This window comes from Larimichthys crocea, chromosome III, assembly GCF_000972845.2.
Source record: "Larimichthys crocea isolate SSNF chromosome III, L_crocea_2.0, whole genome shotgun sequence".
NCBI lineage: Eukaryota > Metazoa > Chordata > Actinopteri > Sciaenidae > Larimichthys > Larimichthys crocea.
In genome coordinates, this window is record NC_040013.1 from 21,819,810 (window position 1) to 21,841,013 (window position 21,204).

General features: G+C 40.1%; 1 long non-coding RNA gene across 1 annotated transcript; it reads right to left on the reverse strand.

The window, feature by feature from the left end:
- Positions 1-8,917: 8,917 nt before the first annotated feature.
- Positions 8,918-20,764, reverse strand: LOC109136744 (uncharacterized). Its single transcript, XR_002041474.2, has 4 exons — positions 19,928-20,764; positions 19,522-19,654; positions 11,509-11,643; positions 8,918-9,624 (listed from the first exon to the last, which is right to left on the reverse strand). It is a non-coding gene; the product is annotated as an uncharacterized LOC109136744 (long non-coding RNA).
- Between the last annotated feature and the right edge of the window lie 440 nt (positions 20,765-21,204).

Below are 21,204 nucleotides of genomic sequence, written 5' to 3' on the forward strand. Positions count from 1 at the left end.
AAAACAAAAGCCATACTTTTACTACTTACCTATGCATGACAGTGCCAGAGCTAGAATTCGCGAACAACAGTCATCTGTGAATCTGTGTGTGTGTTTAAGCTTGGCTTGTATACCTGCCTTTGTGAATCTGGACCCAGGAGTGGATTTTGTACAGAAAACAAATGACATACATTAACAGTGGGTGTACGAGTAGCTCACCTGGTAGAGGACATATCAAGACTGAATCCTTACTGCGGCGGCCCAGGTTTGAATCTGGTCTGTGACCTGCTGCAGTTCATCACCCTGTCTCTCTGCTGTCACTATCTTAAAATAAGAAAGCAAAAAAGCACATTTTATCATTTTAATTTCTCATTGGCTGCTTTCCTAAGACTAAATACACAGGTAGTACAGTCAAGTGTATATAAATAAAACAGATTAGGGCAGATTCTTCAGATTCTTACAAATATATTAACTAGTCTAAATCATTTATATCTGAACATGGTTTCGAGGATATTCATTTTAACCCATTTTATTTTGCTGTATATGGGTGTTTTTATTTGTCTGGTGATTCCGATAAACATAAAGTGTAGAAGAAACAGTGTGAGTATAAAAACTGTCCACAGAAATGAATATGTTTGTTTGTCCTGAGTGGACAGGTGGCTGTTTAGCCAGACAGGCATTTTATCAGCCTCCCCTATCATAACTGAGACAGGCACTCAGTCACGTTCACTTCAACTCACTGTCGGTAGCATAGCAAAGTCTGCAGGGGGTACGCTCACAAACTCACATCCATACACACACACACACACTCGTGTCCCAGATACTAACACAGAAAAGCACTTCATGGACAGCCTGTCTGGGGAAAGGTGTGGACAAGATATTTTGTGGCCTTTTTCTTGGAGCTGTTGAGCTACGCTAATAGTTCTGCATGCACACACACACACACAAACACACACACACAAACACACACAGGGCCCTGTGAGACAGGTCTCACTCTGCTGTGTGGGGATGAATCCCTGACAGCACCCGTGTTGCACAGTAAGAGACCCCTATTTCTGCCACCCAGAGGGAGGGCAGGAGAGACAGAAACCAGTGAGAGCGAGGACGTAAGAAAAGATAAAGTTGTCCCCGTGTTTTTGTCTCCTGCTCCTGCCTGCAGTCTTGTTGTGGTACAATGCATCAGCAGCGTGAGACCTGCATCTTTATACAGAGAAGCTGTGAAAAATGGAATTATTTCTCTCATATGATGTGTGACCACAAAGGTCGTTCCCTGTTCTCAAGTCTTTGTACGTCGGTCCATGTTCCCCTGAATAGAAAACCCGCTTATCAATAAAGAGGCCAAGCACTATGAAAGGCCAGAATGTGGGGCGGAAGAAAGGGCTGACTTTTAAAGGGTTTGGTCTTCTGGAAAGGCAGCACACAGGGCTGTCTGAATAAATGGCAAACTCATAAACCCTCGCTTATTCAGGCTCAGCTGCAGAACTGAAAACAACAATAAACCCCTGCAATCAGGAGTGTTTTTGTGTGTATTTTCGGTATGTGTGGAGGTGATGCATGGATGTGTATACATGCATATGAATATATTCTGTGTAGATATACTTCCAGCACCATGTTGCTTTAATGTGAGTTACAGCAAAGTGTGGTAAGATGGCACAGGCATTTCTTCGGTCAATCAAATGTGCAACAACAAACATAAAAAAAACCCCACATCACCTTCACCTGCAGAAAATCCACCAGCATGATTCCTCATGAATGTCTTCAAAGAAAAACCTCCTCCCTTCATCTGCTTGTGTTCAACACATTTTACAACAGACTACCTTTTTGTGTCAACACAAAAAAATCACAGACATTAAAAATGTGGCAAAAGAACTAAATGAAATGATAATGTTGTTTCAAAGGTAGGTTCACCTTCACCTTTTCTTGCCTCTTGTGGTAGTCATGCAGGGTTATTTCTATAAGAGAGAGTCCTGTTCCTCGTGAGGTGGATTATCCGGAGTGATGAGAACACTGCTTCTGAAAAAAACAAGTTACTGTAATAATATGAAATAAATTACACTTACATTCATTGTTTTGTATTTTGTTTGTATTGTATATATTTTAAGAAATGCATCATTTAAACAGCACAAAAATCTGTATATTTATCTATACTGAGTATAAGAAATGGAGTTGACTTTTTGGAGTTGTTACTTAGCTTGCATTTAAATACGATGTTATTCCATTGCCAAAATGTCACTCAGACTACATAATTGTGTCTCGGCTTGTACTTTGAAATGTGCAGTGAAAAAGAAAGATGGCTCAGCTATGCAATTTATTTATCTAAAAAGTTGAATCTGAAAGTTTTCTTTATGATGGAGCACCACAAAAAGGTCAAATCAATCAATCAATCAATCCTTATTTCTCCTCTCCCTCACTGCACATCGCTCTTCCTGCCACTCATGATTTCTCATGTCTCCTTTCATGTTCTTTCCTTCATCTATTCCTTCTGCTGTTTGTTCTTAACATTCTGCCTCCAGGAAAATAACATTACACCCTGCTACTGAATTTGTATGTGCACGTGTACGGTGTTCAGACACCACCAGGCAAGCCGTGCTTGTGCGTTCCTGTACCTGTTTCTATTATGCTTTTACTTGACTATTTCAATGTGTCTGTGTGTGTATTTGCACATGTGATTGTGTCCGATGGCTCGAGTGTGTTAGCTTCATGGCTGCGCCTGATCTCCGCACACCTCTCCCACAATCAGTCTTCCCTCGCTTGCCTCACCACCCTGACCTGGGCTATTGTCTGGCACAAAGCACTTTGGAGAGCAGTACCTCACCAGGCATTAGCATTTTAATCAAAACACATATGCATGTAAACATTGTGGTGACACATGAGTGTAAAGCCAGGAACAAAAAAAAAGAGAATTTATCACAAAAGAAGTGATTTTATTTGAGGAAAATAATAATCTACATGACAATGGGAACAAAAAAAAAACAGAGAACTTCCATCAGAACAGAATAATAGCAATGTTATTTTATGTTAATAAAATATACTGTATGTACTTTACTTTCAGCCTCAGCTTGTCTGCCTTAGTTTTCTCACAATGCTGCGATTACCTCAGTAGGTCCTGCTGATCCACAGGTGTTTTAACAGAATATGTTCACCCACTTTATTTCTCAATGAGCAAACTGCATTCAAAATCTGTTACATAAAGGAGTGATTAAAATGAGTCAAAGCCATTTGCAGCTATTCATTTATGCACAGTATGGGAAACAAGAAGGATTTTATTTGTTCCAGTCATTGCACTTATTATATTGTTAATTCGTTCTGTCTGGGTTTGGGTGTGCACTTCACGCGACACTGTTTACTGTCAATCACCTGACACCCACAGGGAACAATGAAAATCTCAGCCAGGAATACATGTCACGTTAAACTATGCTATCTATGATTGTCATTTAGCTGGGATATCATTCTAAACCACAAGTTATCTGCAAGATTTATTTCATTAATGATGATGATGTGGTGTTTACTGCAAATGTTAAAACCTCTAAGTGACTTTGGTTTAACTCTAGCTGGTAATCTCCATGAAAATACTGATAAGTAAAATATCAACCAAGGTTAAACAAAATGAATTTGCTAAAATAAATAAATAAGAAAAAACTAAACTCAAGGCCCAGTTACTAATTTGTTGCTCAGTTGTAATCTTCAATGACAACTAAGTAAAACTGGACCCAACCTGAACCTGAACTTTTTTTTAAGGTGCACAACAGATATAACACACAACACAACGTAGGTGTTTCCAGTGATACTGATCAAGGTTGGATTCCACTTATTGCAGCAGAGACTTTCCAGCGAGCCAAAAATGCAGATTAAAATGCCGATTAACCTGAATAGAACCTGAACCTAATTAGTATGAGTGGTGACACCTGAGTTCACTCTACTATTTCAAGTCAAAATAGCTGCTGTGGAAAAAGGTCTATTGAGTGCAACAAGCCATAAACACGTCACTGACTTATCACCCTATAGCTGATATGGCGAACACGTTTACAGTACATCCAGCAGATGAAATAAGTATTAATTTGTGTTTTCAGGCCACCCAGCCTTTTATAATATGCTAATATGTCCTCCTGCAATTATATGGCTGAGTAGATAAACATAAAGTTGAGCTGCCTGCTAAGTTGCAGCCGTCAAACAAAAACAATGAAAGATGAATATGATCTGCACGTTTGCCACTTTAAGCGACACTTCATGTTACACATAGCGATTTGACTCATTTGTATCTTCTTAACACCTTGTTTAAAAGAGTGTTTTCATGCAGTATGTGTTCTAAAAACATTTGGTCATGGTAAATACAGGTAAAGTTGTGTGTTCTAACCCTCCTGAGAGAGACAGTGACAATTCGTAACAGGTTAACACGGGTTCCTGAAAGAAATCCCTTCACTTACATGAAAATCACCCACTTATAAAAAGAGGTGTAATGTTCCATGTGACTTCAGTGACATGGAGTTATGCCTTGGCTAAAAATGAAATAAAAATAAATAATCATAACCAGGCTAAAAATATGCAGCCTGCCTGAATGAAGGCGATGAGGAGGAGGATTAGATATACCCCCCCGTCTTTTAAAAGCAGTCTTCCTCTTTCATGCCATCCCTTTCTCCGATTGGTATAACAGGTAATTAGCGACGTGTCATGGCCCTGGGGAGCTGAGGAACGAGAAAAAGGTGGGTGAGGGAAAAAGACAGAGAGAGTGAGAGAGAGAGATTTCTGATTACCTGACAAGTTAGGGCTGGAAAGGCTACACTTAGCCCATTAAAGATTTTTTCTTCAGCATGACATTTGAGAGCAGCTGCGAAGCCGTGCGCCACCTTGCCATTTCCCCGTACACTGGGCATCCATTTAGGGACATGGATGGATGGAGGGAGGGAGGGAGAGAGAGAGAAAGTGAGAAAGAGGGAGAGAGAGAGAGAGGCCACCAGGCCATCTCACCGGCACAAATGGATTTCATTCACCAAGGTGAACTGTAGTACACTGATAAATGCACTTCCTTGAATGTCAGCAAATGTCACCCAAGAAGCCATTTGCCACCGCTTTAATAGCTTCCCCGGACTCATGGAGGGAGTGACAGAAAGTAAGAAGGTATGAAGTAAGATAAGGAAGATGATGATGAGTCACATGGAGAGAGAGTGAAAAACAAATGCACATATGTGCAGCGAGGCAACGCACTAATCGACAGAGGGATTAAGGCAGAGAGAAAGAAAATAGATGAGAACAAGGTTGGGCTATTGTCACTTACACATGATTAAGCAATTAGCTATTTGAGATGTCTCCAACAAGGTAGTGCAACCAGACAGAAGTGGCTATTTAGAACATAATCCTTCCCTGGCTTCCTTTTTCTTTCTAACCTCCTCGTTGACCTTATCTCCTCATCTGCGCGTCTGTCTTTGTGTACCCTTCCAGCTATATTTCAAGCTATATTCACGGTATGTTTCGGTCGGCCTGTCTGCCTATGTATGTACATATAAGTGCATGCACACACACACACACACACACACACACACACCTTGTCTGTTCAAGAAACAGTCGACATAATTAAGTGTAATGTGAGAACCGGCAGGTATGGTTGACGCCTTCATGAGAACTGTTACACAAGGCACATGCACACACACGCACACAGATGCATCAACACCTTTTTAGACAGTTGTCTTAAATATGTCCAGACAAAGCAAACCGGTTATGGTTATTAGTCCCCAGCTGAAAATGTGTTAGGAGTGCTTTATCCTAAGGCACCACCCTGCTTACAATGCTTCAGTTCTACCATTATAAGACTGGTAGCAAATCCTCTGACCTGTTGCTCAGGGTCTTTTCTTTGGCGGTAAAGAATTAACAGATAAACTGGAAAAATAGAAATTTAAAAATTTTCCAACTTCTTGTTGTGCTTCTCTTCCACTCATACAATCCTTAATCCTGTTGTTTTCCTCGCTCTTGTTTCACTTTTTTTTAACTTGAATATTATGTATGAAACCTCCTTTTGTGCCCGTGCCCAACTTTTCCAACGCTTTTATGCCTGCATATGTGCTCAGTATGCTTGAATTTAGTATTAACAAATACTGTAGTGTGTGTGTGTGTGTGTGTGTCTAAGTGTGTGTAGGTCGTTTTTCTTTATTGCATGAGGACAACGCTGCAGCCAATCCTAATCCCCCATTCATTTCCACAAGCAGTTGCTAAGGTTACAAATTACCTTTGGTGCTGGTAAGTGGTTTCTTTTATGACACTGGACGCCCTAATCCTTTTACTGAATACATATTTCATTTAGGATTAACACAACAACGGATACAGTTGTTCTTAGAATATTCAAACTCCAGCGCTCTGTTTTGTTCATGCTCATCAGGCACACCGCTTGCATATCAACGCCAGACTCTCCTTTTTAAATAACTAAATAAATTAATAAATCTGCTTTTTTATTTTAGTCTGCTCGCTCTTTTTTTTTTTTTTTTCAAACTTGGGTTGTGGGAAAGCCTGGGGGAAGTGAAACTCAATCAGACAGGTAGTGTTAAAGAGGTAACGACACAGCTTCTATCTTGTAAACAATTGATTAAACCACATTATTCTCTTTCTCGGGTTTCTATTTTGTGTTCAGGGTGTCTTTTTACGGATGGCAACAATGGACACTGTTTCTTTCCTTTAATCTCTCCTGACAGTTGATACACACTTATCTGACGGCTGTGAATGGAAAATAGGAAGGAATATTTTTGTTTTTAGGAACTGAACTGGTGACTAGTTAAAAATAACAAAAGCGTATGGATTTAAACTAATGGCTCACGTGCTGATTATTTCGTGGTGACTTATTCTCTCCATCCTCAAAACATCAAAACCACTGTGGAGATGTTTCCCATCCAAATCTACATCTGTGCCATCGTATTATGTGAAACACATTGGGTCTTTCCAGACTGTGTATTAGTTTGAGCCAACACAGTCTAAGTTAACCCTCTTTCTACTGACGTATGTCAGGATTTTTATGATTTACTTAATTTTTAAAGAAATAAAATAAAGCACCGAATTGTCTACTTGAAGGCAACACAAGTAATGTTTATTTATACGGCACATTTCATACACAAAGACAATTCAGAGTGGTTTACATAACTCATACACACACATCAAATAAAATACAGTAGCTTTAAATTCATTATAAGGATATAAGCAAATAAACAGATTTAACTGAACTAATTAAAGGATGAAAACAAACAAATAGGAGTGAGTTTGGGGATGTGATATAGATAATGGTGAGATAACACAATTGCTTTTCATCACAGTCGGGTCAAATCTTCTAACTCCTGGGAGTGTGTACCAGTTCTGTGCAGTTTAAGTGAATTCTGCCTCTCTGTGTTTTGCTTTGCTACGCGATGACCTGAGAGACCAAGAGGTTGAATATCATAAAAGTTGAAAACTGTGTTTTTTGGTTTTTATCCATGCTGCCACACAAGCAGTGGTTTATTTCAAACTGCGCACGTTCAGTTTTTCTTCGTCTTTGTTAGGATCAGCTGCAGCCTCGGAGGCTTTTGGGGGAGACCTGAGAAAAGACTGTTTAAGCTCAATCTGCTGGAAATGAAAGGGTGGATAGTTGTTCTGAATCTTGCCTGGACTTGAATTCTTGGATTCTCTTTTCGCTAACAGTTAAGTTTATTGACTTGATGCGGCTGTATCTGACTTTATACGGCAGGGTTTCTCACTTGATTTTCAAAGACAGAATTGAGATGAGTTCTAAGGAAAATAATAGTTATTTTGAATCTTTCACATCTGAGCCACATTGCTTCCTCGGAGAAGAACTGTAGTAGAGTCGAGGAGGAGAGAAGATATTTTAGGGCTGAAGTGATCACCACCGAATCCAAACTACTAACTACAGCTGGGATGCAGTGATGGAAGAAGTCTCAGATCCTTTCCAAAAGATACTGACAGAAAATTGAGTATAATATTCATAAGTATGTTTACTTACAATGATGATATCTATAGAGGGAGTGGGTCCTCTTCCACAGAGTGTGCCATGTTTTTACAGGTGCCCAGAAGGGACAAACCAAACACTGGCTCTAGGTAGGACCTTTTGCATTTCCCCACAGTTTTACGCCCATGTTAGGTTCTCCTACACAAGGCGAGGGGTATTCAACTAGGTCCAGTACACACTGGTGCTTATTGTAAAAGTATCAACAATATAGCAAAAGTCCTGAATTTAAGTAAAAATACATAAGTATGAATCAGCTAAATTTACTTAAAACTACTTTTTATGAAAAAAAAGTCCCTTATAACTAATGTTATGACATTATTAGTTACTGATACATATAAACAGCAAGTGGTTCCCAACAAAGAGATGAATAATGGGGCAGGAAGCAAGAAAAAAGTACTACACATTCATTTATATTTATTATTATTATTGTATGTGGAAATGACATTATTTGAAACTTGTTCTTGGACATCTGAACTACACACAGCTTTTTTTTTTGTATTGTTGTTTCAGCTGAAAAAGATAAGTAACTAAACTCCAGCTGTGATGTAAATGTAGTCGAGTAGAAATACTTAAGTAAAACGCCATAAAATGACACTTAAGTGGAGTACTTGTGTAAATGTATTCGTCACATTTGATAGCTACCTGCCCAGCTGACTCAATAACTTACTGTTTTGGTAAGTGGATGCTACTAACTGACTGTCTGGCTGGATGACTGATGGGCATATTGACTGGCTGCCTGTCTGCCTGCCAAACTGACTGACTGGATGACTATTGAGGCTTAGTCCTGCTATGTGGTGAGATCATCATCACTGGCAAGCACAACAAAAGACTGATGGGAAAAGGCTGTCAGCTTGTGTGTGAGTGTGTGTGTATGTGTGTGCGTAAGTGTGTGAGTGTGTGTGTATGTGTGTGCGTAAGTGTGTGATGGCTTCATTCCTGTATCAACACAGTTCTCTCTAAGTGTGTGATGGCTTCATTCCTGTATCAACACAGTTCTCTCTGTGGATGAGTCAGTAGGCCAAGCCTGACCATCATCCTCTCTCATCTCTCTCTATCACACACACAGGAAACCAAAACACTCTCAGCCTACACACACACACACACACACACGCACTAAATGTGGGCTTGGGGGTGAAGTGGTGCTTAGAAGGAGTGAACTTGGGGTCAGGGTGGAGAGAGACAAGAGAGGGACAGATAACGCTTCATTTTCAGCATCTTTAAACGGTTGTTTCTGCTGACTAATCTTGCAGTTTTAAACCGTGACACCTCCTCTAAACTATTCATAAACTACTGTGCTTTACAATCATATCATAGTTAGTATATTTCCCAAAGCTGACTCCCTTCTCTCGCTTTTTAAGCACGAGGCATGGAATAAAGAGAGCAGCAGAAAGAGAGAAGTGACAGTAAGAGCGGAGCCCTTGTTAGGAAGGGACACATGGGGGAAGGGATTTAGCGTAACACCCAGCTGTCTACCTGTCTGTCTGATTGAGGGGAAAGTGGGGTTTTCAGTGTAACACAGAGCCAAGCTGTTCTCCTCTGTGGCGGCTAAAAGTGTGTGTGTCTGTGTTCTCTCCTTGCTTGCTTGGTCTCAGGGGCGCCATGGTGAGGAGGAGATAGGCAGACGACCAAAATCTTTCCCCCTCTCTCCCCTGTCTCCAGTATAGATGTGTCTGTATGGACACAAAGAGAAAGGGAGAGGATGAGAGACACAAAAACAGGCCGTCTCCATGCCAATGCAAAGCCGCACTGTACCTCTGTTGCTCCCTCCTTCTGTTTTTGTTTTGTCTCCGTCAGGTGAATCTCAATCACCTGCTTTGAGGATATATGACTTCTCCATTCTCTCTTGCTTTCTCATCACCTTTTCTATCCCTTTTTCTTTTCTTTCTCTGTTGTACATCCACCTTTTTCCATCTTTTATTCCCCGACTGAAAGGACTGAGTGTGGTAATTTTGTCTTGCTTCCTTCATTCATATGTTGTTGTCCTCTCAGGCGCGTCATCCCAGGGTTCATCCGCCATGTAGGAAACCATATAACACCAGTCAGAGCAAAACATATTTAATCTTTTTGCAGATTAGTAGTATATAAACACAAGGCAGAGTTGTGTAATACTTCAAGTTTGTTCCAGATTTCTTAAAGATTTTTTTTGTGTGCATGTTTTTGAATTCCTGTGTCAACATATTGTTGTGTTCTGGTTGTGATCATATAATGTGTATATCAAACTGCTTTAATTAAGCAAAAGAGAAACACACGTTGTTGCCACAATGTTTTCATAATGTTAGCAATTATCACATGACTTTAAAAAAATAATGCTTTTTCATCCATTACAAATGAAATCTGCGTCAGTTTATAATATATATGAATATGATTTCACAGACCTGATGAAATTTGAAATATTATTTTTTCACGTGTGTCCATGTCAATTATTCATTTACCCACAGTCATGATTTTTCCAACCACGCTTCAGTTTAAAAGTAAAAGTGACACCAAATTGGTTTTAAAACAAAGTTTTATTTTCTTCTTTAAACAAATCTGTAATATGAGAGTTGCATTAGACGTTTGCACATTATCAAATATGAATAAAATAAATAATACAAAAATAAAATATTACAAATAAATCATACAATAACTAAAATATTAGAGAGGATAGTATAGTATTAAAAAGTATAGAGTGATAATTATATATATAGAGATAGATAGATATATAATAGAGTAGGGGTATTATAAAGTAGGAGATATATTAGAATGTCACCTGGCAGAGAAGAATAGGGTCTCCTCATTCTCTTCTCTCTCCCTGTAAAAATGTGAATTTTTATATACACATGATAACTCCATGCCGTGGTTATATTAAGATTTACTTTGCTTTCTAAAGGAGTAATCTACATTACAGGATTGTAATTTCCATAATATAATTCTCATCACATTAGAGCAAAACCCAGTGAAATGGTTAAAGGCCTGAACAACGATGCAGTGGCAATTAAAACTGGTGGATAACCCACCTGACCTGCAGGCAGTTATCCCTAATGAGATAATAATAATAATCTCTACTAAGAAAAGATGAAAAATGTCCATTTCCTTTAAATAACTTACATCACTGTCATGCTGCCTAAATATGGTTTATAGTGTGGATTCATCAAAGCTTGGAGCAAAGTGGTTTTGTTAATCACTGGGAAGTTCACTGACTTCTTTATGAGAGTAAAAAACAAACATTCATGATCGAACATGTTTAAATAAAGGGCAAAGAACACAAGTGAAACCCTTAATTGAATTATAAAATGTTGCTCTTTATAGTTCATGATTACTAATCTGTTGTCTGTAGCATGCACTGTGTTTTGGGTTTAAATAAAATACTGACATTTGATATTTTGCTTTGCTGTAAAATTTATGAAACTCTTGAACATGAAACCTTGAAAAAAAAAAAAAAAAGGTTGCATGAGCTGCAACAGCCTTGAATAGACAGCCTTCATGTGAAGATATAAATAGACACCAGACTTCACAAGTGCAAACACAAAAGATTTCTCAGGGAGCCGAGGAGGGATGCAAAGTGCTAAACTCACCAGCACCCGGTGACGTGGTGATATTGGTCGTTTTCCTGCCGGGGAAGATTTAATAAACGCAGAAAAACAAACAGGGTCTGTGCGGTGGCGGGGTTGTTGCGGGGTGAGGACGGTGGCAACACTGGACACATCCTCCTGTAGGAAGGAAACGGAGTTGTGGAAAAAAAGCAAACAGGAGCCATGGACGGGTCTCTTTAACCCCGCCGTGAACCCGCGACCTTTCTTTCCGACTACTTCCCATTACCTCTGCACGACATTTAGCCCACGGACCGCAGAGCGCACACGCACACGCTGCATTGTGTGGAGGCTGTTTGGACGGGGTGGAGGGGGGGGCAGCGAGGGCGGCGGCGTGCTGTTCATGGAGGGGTCAAAAGAATGAAAACCACCGTGTTCACAGGGCAATTACAAAAAAAAAAAGCCATGGACGGATGGTCTGTACAGTCTATCAACTGGGAGAGAAAATATTGCGGATCTCAAAAAACAGCCATGTTGCCTGATATTAAATGGTACTTCTATTTTTGTTATTATTTTTATTTGATCTCTTTTGATGTGAGGATGAACAGGGCTAGCAGCCAATATCAACTCAACTGAACAGATAAAAATAAAATAAAATAAAAAACACACATATTAAAAACAAAAAAAAATAACCTGAAAAAGTTTTTAACTCATTCTAAAGTTCGGGATAACACAAAATACAAATCATAAAAATAAATATATAGATCATTGTGGTAGGTATATTACAAGCAAAATATCAAGAATAACTTCAGTGTTAGTTAAATATTATAAACAAAAATATTATATCATGAGCATAAGTATCCTGTGAAAAAGTAAGAGTTTATATCTGAGCAAATATTCTGCATAATCTGTATAATTTGTAATTTTTCGTTTGGTTAAAAATTGTATTTTATTATTATTATTATTATTATTTTATTATTATTATTATTGTTGTTGTTGTTGAAATTTAATAATAATGCTTTTAATGACTTACACCAGAATTAATTGATTAATTAATTAATTAATTAACCCTCTGTGTTACCAGATATTATTGTATTATTAGCTATATATATATACACATTTTACCATATGTGCTTCCAGATATTTTTTCCTCCGCAGTGGCTAAGCTGTTTCTCAGATGTTAAAAGATGAGAGGTTAACTGAGTGGAAAGGTCGAGGTCCCTTACAGATGAGAAGTGAAGCGTCCACAGGAGACACGATGGAGGACAGATCCACAACTACAGCTGCCACACATGAATGTTTGATAAGCAGGCGGGATGATGGCTCCTTAAGTCAGTCAAACATAAACACCTCTATCACGCTATGACATCTGCCACCAGGCGCTAATAAACAGGAGCTGAATAATGAATGAGCTACATTTACAATAATGAAGCTGAAGTATCTCCCTGTGTCTCATAGCAGGGCGGATGTAGGTCAAGGTGTATGGTTTGTTCTGCTGGGTGGTCTGAGCATCACTTTGTTGTTTTTTTATGTATTTGCGTGTGCAGGCTGGACATGGCAGGTTACATGCAGGCTTCAATGCTTTCAGCAGTGTGTGTATGAGCCCCATGTGTACGCAAACATTATGGTTTCAGTGGCAGGGAGTGGGTGTGCGTAGTGAGCGTATCTAACTTGATACAAAGTACTGATACTGTCAGCCAGTCAGCACTGTATGGAGGCGAGATACCTCACCACCACACGCAGGGAAGAAATCAGAACAGCTGAAGCTGCGGGATGAAACTACATTGAAACAGGCTGAACATGGACAGATGGAAATTTAAAAATGTCACTGAAGACAGTTTTTTAGATTATAATGGATCAAAGTAAGTGTCAGTTTTAGTTAGAACAATAAAGGAGGATTCCCCCAAATAAAGTGATTTTTATAGGCTAATAATAATAATAATAATAATTATTATTATTTCGCAACATTATTATCCTCTAATCTCTATGAACCTATAAGAGTAATAATATAATATATAGGTCTATCTTTGCTCCATGGGTCAAACTGCTGTTGACTTGTTGCATCTTTCCCTTCCTGTCTTTGCACCTGCAGCTCAGCTCACCGTCACCCCTCTCTCTCTCTCTCTCTCTCTCTCTCTCTCTCTCTCTCTCTCCCAGACTTCCGCTATTGATCCGGCGAGCCAAACGCAGACATCGTGACATAAATCAGACCGGACGGGCGCTGCTCACCCGTGAGTAACCGGCTCCTTCTGCCGCCACGTCCGTCCGTTATTATCCTGTACGCTAATATCCAGTTAGGCACCTGAAGGATGTGCTCACCTCTGATTGGCTGGCTGAGCCCAAACCGCTGTGACGTATGCCAATTAAAAACACACCTGAGAGTGCCAATCTGTTGCCTAGCAACCAATTCATGGAGCTACTCAGCAGTTCATCAATTATCAAAACAGTGATGTTATTTCTTCATGACGTGCTGGTTTTATAAAAGCAGTGATCCAGGTTAGCGCCTAACACTTCCTTCAGTGGTTAAAATGAATTAGTTTCAAACTTCATGGAAGATTTGAAACGAAGTAATAGTAGGCTGCAAAAAAGTCAATACAAACGCAACTGATTCTAAACATAAATGCACTGTATGTTAAATATATAATGCATATACAGTCTATAAATAGATTTTTCCACATATTTCTAGAAAGCTCTTTCGAGGATTTGGGTTTTCTCAGTCAGAGATTTGCATTTTATTTTATTTTTTATCATAGAGTAACGTTAGAAATCACATAAAGTTATTGCTCTGGAACTTTTCGTGCTCATTGAAATAAACTTTCACAGACAAGGACAGAAACAGTGAGTCTCTTTAAAGTGGATCTAAGTAGATAGTTTCCTTGAATGTGGCAAAGTAAGCCACTATTAAATAATTTGAGTGCAGCAGGGTAAACAGTTTAATAAAATGATGATCCAAATAGAAGTGTAAAAGTGAATCATGCATCTATCTATAATAATAATAATAATAAAACAGATTACATAACACTACATAAACTCATATTACAACTTGCTGCAGAGACAAACTATGTGCAACTGTTTGCAACTATTCTTCCACTTTTTTTCTGATCTGCCTTCCTGCTCTGCTCTGCGCAGGGATTGTTCTCCTGAACAATGATCACAGCCGTGCAGGCCAACAATCCCATGCACACTGAGCGGATATGACATGGCCCACCTCTTTTACACTTCTTGCCTGTCTCAGAGTTGACTTGGGGGTAAACGGGCAATCGAGTGGAGTAATGTCAAAAGCTGCAGTCAAGGAAGGAGAGAGAGAGAGAGAGAGAGAGAGAGAGAGAGAGAGAGAGAGAGAGAGAGAGAGTCAGTGACGTCGGTTTTGTTCATTGCGTGCCATGCAAACACCGCAACAAACAAAACGTGAGACAATGACAGGATCGTGGGTGACACGGTGACTGTAACCTTCACACAGTCACACAAATACAGACAGAGAGAGGGAGAGAGGGGAGGAGAGGGGGGAGGGCACTTTCTTGATATGGATCTATAGATCACTCACATTAGTCGATTACAAAATCAAGCTGTAATGAAAAGCATTTACCCGCTGAGAGAGACAGAAGTTGTGTACTGTGTGTTAAATGATCGTGACAAGCAGCCGCTGCAGGTGTGAGCGCGTCCTGATTTCAGTTTGTGAATGAATGAGTGCTGAAACACTGAGGGCAGCAGTGGTGTTCACATCCTTTATTTAGGCAAAAGAAGTAATGCAACAAGAAATACTACAAGTGTTTATCATCCATCATTTTATGTATGTGTGTAAGTATTATTAGAAGAATGTACTGCACGTTTTCACTTTCTAAGAAGCTGTTTGACAGTTTAATCAATGCAGTTATATTATATTTTAGTTTCTACATGCTTAATATGGAAAATCTGCCTCTGTCAAATAAATGTAGTATAAAATGTGCAATGGAGTAGAAGTAGCATAACATGTAAATACTCCTCAAAATTGAGGACTTTGGTACTTTCTGGCCTCCCACTACTGATCTGTTGAGTAGTCAAAATCCCCAATAGCAAATTAGGACTCCTAATAATATTTAAATATGTTTAGCCTGCTCAAATAAGCATTCAGCCAATTTACTTAAATAAAAGCAGCCATGCCACAGTGTAAAAATACTCCATTATCAGCAAAATACACATTATACAGAACACCTCTTTCCAGTGTGTTTTCTTTTACATGATTTTAATAAAAATAAAATGCATTAACATGCAATGAGCAATTTTAATGTAGTTTTTTTTTTCAAGTGAAACTAAGCGACAACTTTATATGCTGTTGAATAGTTTACCTTGTACCACTGTGTAATATTTTTAGGCAAAAATATTCATATGTGGATTAGTAGCAAATAATTATAGTGCAGCAAAAAGTACATTACTTTCCTCTGAGATGATTTATAAAGTAGCATAAAATAAAAACACTTGTGTAAAGTAAAAGTTTCTTAAAAGTACACTACTTAACTAATGTACTTAGTTACTTTCTATGATGAGCATAGTAAGTTTACCTCAAGGAAAGATAACAGCAGCTTACTTAAAAACATTTCTCTTAATTTTTACTGATAATTTACTTGAGAAAAAGCAAATATGAAAAGTAAAAGTACTCATTGTGTGATGTAAAATATGAATGAAACTTTATACAACTACAACTTGCTGAATAGTTTCTATTTTTTAAAGTTTGATGATATATTTATATGTAAAATATGAATAAAAGTGTAAAGTAGTAAGTGCAGCTGTCAGGTAAATGTAGTAAAATATGTCAAGTACAGCACTTGAACAAATGTACTCAGTTACTTTCCACCATTGCTATACTGTAGAGTGTCACAGCGTGGTGTTTTCATTCACACACAGTCTGATCTCCTCTCCTCTACCATATCACTAACTTATAAATAAGAGGCTATTTCACTGCTGAGATGTTCAAATGGAAAAGGTCAGCTGTGGAGCGTGTGGCCAGCCCAGCAGCATCTGAACCCGGTTTAAAGAGGACTGCGTGGCCAAAGAGTTGAGCGGCCTGCACTGTATGCATGCTGTCTGCGGTACCCACATCTCCCACATTAGTAAGCTTTGAGAGCGATATGTCAGCCAGAGTAATTACGGCTTGTCAGCTCCTGTGACACCGGGCTTAAGGGCCATCTCCTCAGCTCCTATCTGCATATAAGAGCCGGGGCGCTTAATCAGCCTTGACAGTGAAGTCCAAAACAGTTTTCCTGGAGAAATTCTGTCATCATTCGTGCTGATGTAACTCTGCTCTGCTCTCTCTCTCACACTTTTAAGACCCACACATGCAGATAATATAGTTCTCCAAGGGTTGGATGTTGGAATAAACCGTAGCTGAGCTGAGAAGGTGAGCATCATATGTAAAGCTCGGGGCAATACATCTGATCTGCACCCATTATATTTATTTCTCCCTCTCTGCCTCTGTCTCCAAATCAACTCATCTACCTGGAAGAGTGAACACACACGGCCTCCTCCAGCGCTGCTGCTCCGTGTCACATTGTTGCAGCTCTTTAACTAGGGGGGGTGGGACCAGGCGACTGTGCCGTTAAACTGATGATGAAAGAGGCATGAGAGAGTAATAATTAAAAAAATATGTGATGAAAGTAGTTTTACAACAAAGTTTATATGTATTTCCAGGGTATGAAACCCAAACTGTTTTTTTGTCAAGTGATAATCTCAAGTGACAAAGTGCCAACAACTGTTCTCTCACTATTGTGCAACCATTTTTAAGGTAAAAGGTCATGTCAGCTCAAGAGACAATACAATTATTGGTTAAGAAATTAAAGAAATCACAACTGGAGAAGAGGCAAAGCGTGGCCTGGCCATAATGGGCTGCTTAAAATATGTAAATGACCTCATCAGAGCAGTAAAATCGATTCACAAGGACCCCGAGGTGCATGCAGGCGCATCCACTCATTCATAATTGGACCAAAGTTCAAATTAAATAATGCATCCAAGTTGGATTTTTTTACTTTAAATCCTCTCCCCAAAATTTTGGTGGAAGCCACCTGTTTCAGAAATGATGACTGGCGGGGAGGGAGAAGACCAGACGAGCCTAATTGATTTTTAAGTGGTGTCTCTGTGGGTTAGGAGAGTAAGAGGGGAGTCCACTTCAGGGATCCGCCAAACTCCTCCAGTTTGTACCTGAATTGAGGGGCAGTGATGTGTTGCTGATGCGGCTCAACAAGCCACACTGGGGGCCAGACGAGGGGTGGACGGATGGAGGGGCCAGAGCCTGAGCTGCAAGATCGCTTGCTCTAGTGGGAGGAGGAGGGGGTGATTATAAATGAACTTACTTCTGCAGAGGCAATAAGCTGACATGTCAAGCCTCATTCACCAAACAATAGAAGACATATGAAGTTTGTGATACCTGCACGCAAACACGAACACCCTGTGTCTCTCCTGTCCGGACTCTGATCACACTTTTAGATGATGAGACAGTCTGCGGGCTACAATGTGCCAATTTACACCCATGCGTAATTGTGCCATTATGCCTGGGCTGCTAACGTCACATTCCTATAAAGAAAGACTATAATGCACCACCCACCTTCATTCGACACAAACGTTCACACACACACACACACACACACGGACACACAGGCATGCATGCATGCATGCATCATGGAGCCCGGACCTGCAGAGAAAAAGCAACTCTCCCTGAGTGAGGCGGAAGAAAAAAGGGGGGAGAGAGAGAGGGAGGATAGCTCGCAGCTCCACTCTTCCAGGGTCTCACACACAAGATCCGGGCGCACGGCTCCATTGAGTACGAGGAGGCTTTTGCATGGAGGTTCATTAGAAGTAACGAGTTGACACAAGGTAAATCTTAATGTTGAGGCGCCTTTCTCTACCGGCCCGGGGAGGAGCCCTCATTAACTGTCGCTAACAACCCGTGTAAATACACTGATTGGACAGCTCCGATACAAGCTCCCAGCCCTGCCAGGAAGTCCCCCTAATGAGACCACACAATAAAAACAATAAAAGAAAAGGGAGAGAGAGAGAGAGAGAGAGAGAGAGAGAGAGGAGAGAGAGAGAGAGAGTTTTTGTACAAGCGTTGCTATAAAAGTTGGCGCCACATTTACAGATCATCTTTGATATACTATTTGTTTGATATCAAATTGCTGCATGCTTCTACAAACGTGCACGAAGGCGTGACCTACTATTGCACCTGTGATTTAAAGTGCTAACAGTTTTAAGTCGTGACCGACTTAATTATTTTGGCGGTTGGCGTCCTTCGATCTATTAAATCATATACAAAACGGCATGCGTAATTTGAACATAAAGGTTTTAAAAGGGGGAGAAAAAAGTTGCCACAGCAGCAAGACATTGTTTTTTATCTGTGGAGAATGCACTGCAAAAAATATCTAAATACTCCAATATTATTTTTTTTTATATCTTTTACCCCAAACATGGTCGCCAGTGGCGAGAAAGTGATTCCACAAATTTTACGCACAGCAGGAAACACGTGTTAGCATCGTAAAGCCAAAGACAGTATATCCAGTATTTCTCCATTACAATTTAGAAAATTGCTCTGATTCATATTTGTCATAAAAAAACAGAGACTAATGGAAAAATATGAAATTATCACATTGCGTTGCAAGACGTTTCGCACCTTTCCAGCAGGAAACATATTTTCAAAAACTCAGTGTGACATTAACTGACTTGTTTGGATTGATACTTTTTACAGTGTAGACAGTGGAGAGTCTCCGCACCCTGGAATGGCCAGCATGGGACGGAGGGGATTGTGCGCCCCGTCCTGACTGCATCACACATCTGCTCTGCAAACGCGCAGATCTCCCCCGGGGCTCGGTGGATAAAAATGGCAAATAAACCAAATTAAAAACGGACTTTAGTGATGTAAAAGAAGAGATCTGCGGGAAAGTAATTCCCCGTTCATTCAAACTAAAAAAAAGGCCTGGTTAGCTTTTCTGTATCATTTCAGAAAGTGTCCGAAAAATCGAATTTTTCGTAGTTTACCGAACATTTCTTTTTTTGGCAACATCGTAGACGGAAAACGGCTCTGCTTAGACAAACCTTACAGGTGCAGCGGTTGGATTTCCATCCTGATCTTGGACAAACTGACCAGTGAAATAGCAGTGAACCAGTGTCACGTCCCAGTCCCAAGCTCGAATGGTGACAGTCCGTGGACTGGACTCTGCTCACAGCTCTGCAGGGGACGAAGAAGAGCAGGGAGGAAAAAAACAAGAGCGAAAAGAAAAAAAAAGGTAGGCTGATTCCTGATATGTTTGACGAATTAAAAAAAAAAAGAATAATTTCCACAGCACTAAAATAAAAACTTCGCTAATTTCCCGACATGTGAATGATAATTAAAAGTCATCATGTGCCTGGAAATAAACGCGTGCATGCACGTGTGGTCATGCGTATAAATAACTTATCTTAAAGGAATAACGAAAAAGGAAATTTTGTTTTTGGTACATACCCGTCATTACTCCAAAGTCCCGTGCTGTGTATTGTTGAGATGAATCCAGGATGGCACAGCCGGCACACATGAGTCTCTCCTATCTTTGCCAGGGAGGAGTGTGCTGCCTTTTCTGGCCAGCCTCTGCCAAACCGGGGTCAACGAGGGAGCAAAAAAAATAAATAAAACAAGACCCTTTCTTTCGTGCCTTCTATCTCTTTCCCTTTCCCTTCTTACCTTTTACAGTCAACACCTTTTTCTTTCTTTCTCTCATCCGGTCCCCTTCTCTCTCTCTCTCTCTCACTAGTACGTGACGTAACACCAGCTTTGTTTATTTGCTGCCCTTATTGGAACAGACTGATAATGAAAACAACTTGCTAATTGGCAATTAACCAGTTTGGTAACTTTTTAAGAAGACACTGCATGCTGCAAGAACAGTTTGGAGCAAACCTAACATTTCTTTAACAGCAGAAACTCGATATATGTCAAAGTTTTCTAAAGAAAGTTTGACAAAGTGCTTTACAATTAACCAATCACTCAACCAATCAACAGAAATCAGGTCACACAGGAAGAGAGGTGTCGGTGCAAAGCAATCTGCAGGCGTCCCAGTCGGCTTGACCAGCATATTATCAGGGTTTTTAGCGTGCAAAATGCTGTTTGTGTTGTCGTGTCTGGAGGTTTAGGCTGTAAGTAAACGGAGAAGACGCTAAATGCTCCATGTGCATTCAGAGCTCTCGTCCCCCGCTGCTCAGAACATTCAGCAAGCCCTCGGATAAACACACAATTAGGGCAGGTGAATAAACTTGTTTGGGGGGTGTTAATTACATGCTTAACGTAAACAAAAGCCATGTAAAAGAATGTGAATTACCAGTGCCCCCCCCCCCCCTCAATCTCCATTCAGGTTTTACATTTCACCTCTAGTCTTCTTCTAGGAGTGATTTCCGAATTGCCTGCGAGGGCTACTCCCAAACAAGGCTCCTCCAAAACATAATGCTGGATAATACCTGCAGCCTTGGCTTGAATGGTGATCACCTAAATTGGTGCACCAGGATCCCAGGCAGGTAGGAGGCTTTGCATATTCCGAGTAGTGCTGCTAAGCCTGCACTCTCAACTTAATGTTGTGGTCGTGCGTGCATGTGTGTGTGTGTGAGGAAGAGGGAGGGAGGGACAGAGAGAGAGAGAGAAAGAGGCAAAGAGAGAGAGAGAGAGAGAGAGAGGTGGGGGTGTAGGCTAGGAGGTTAGTTTTAACACCAGCATGAAAATACCAGCCTTTACTTCCAGTCCACCGAGCTTTCCAA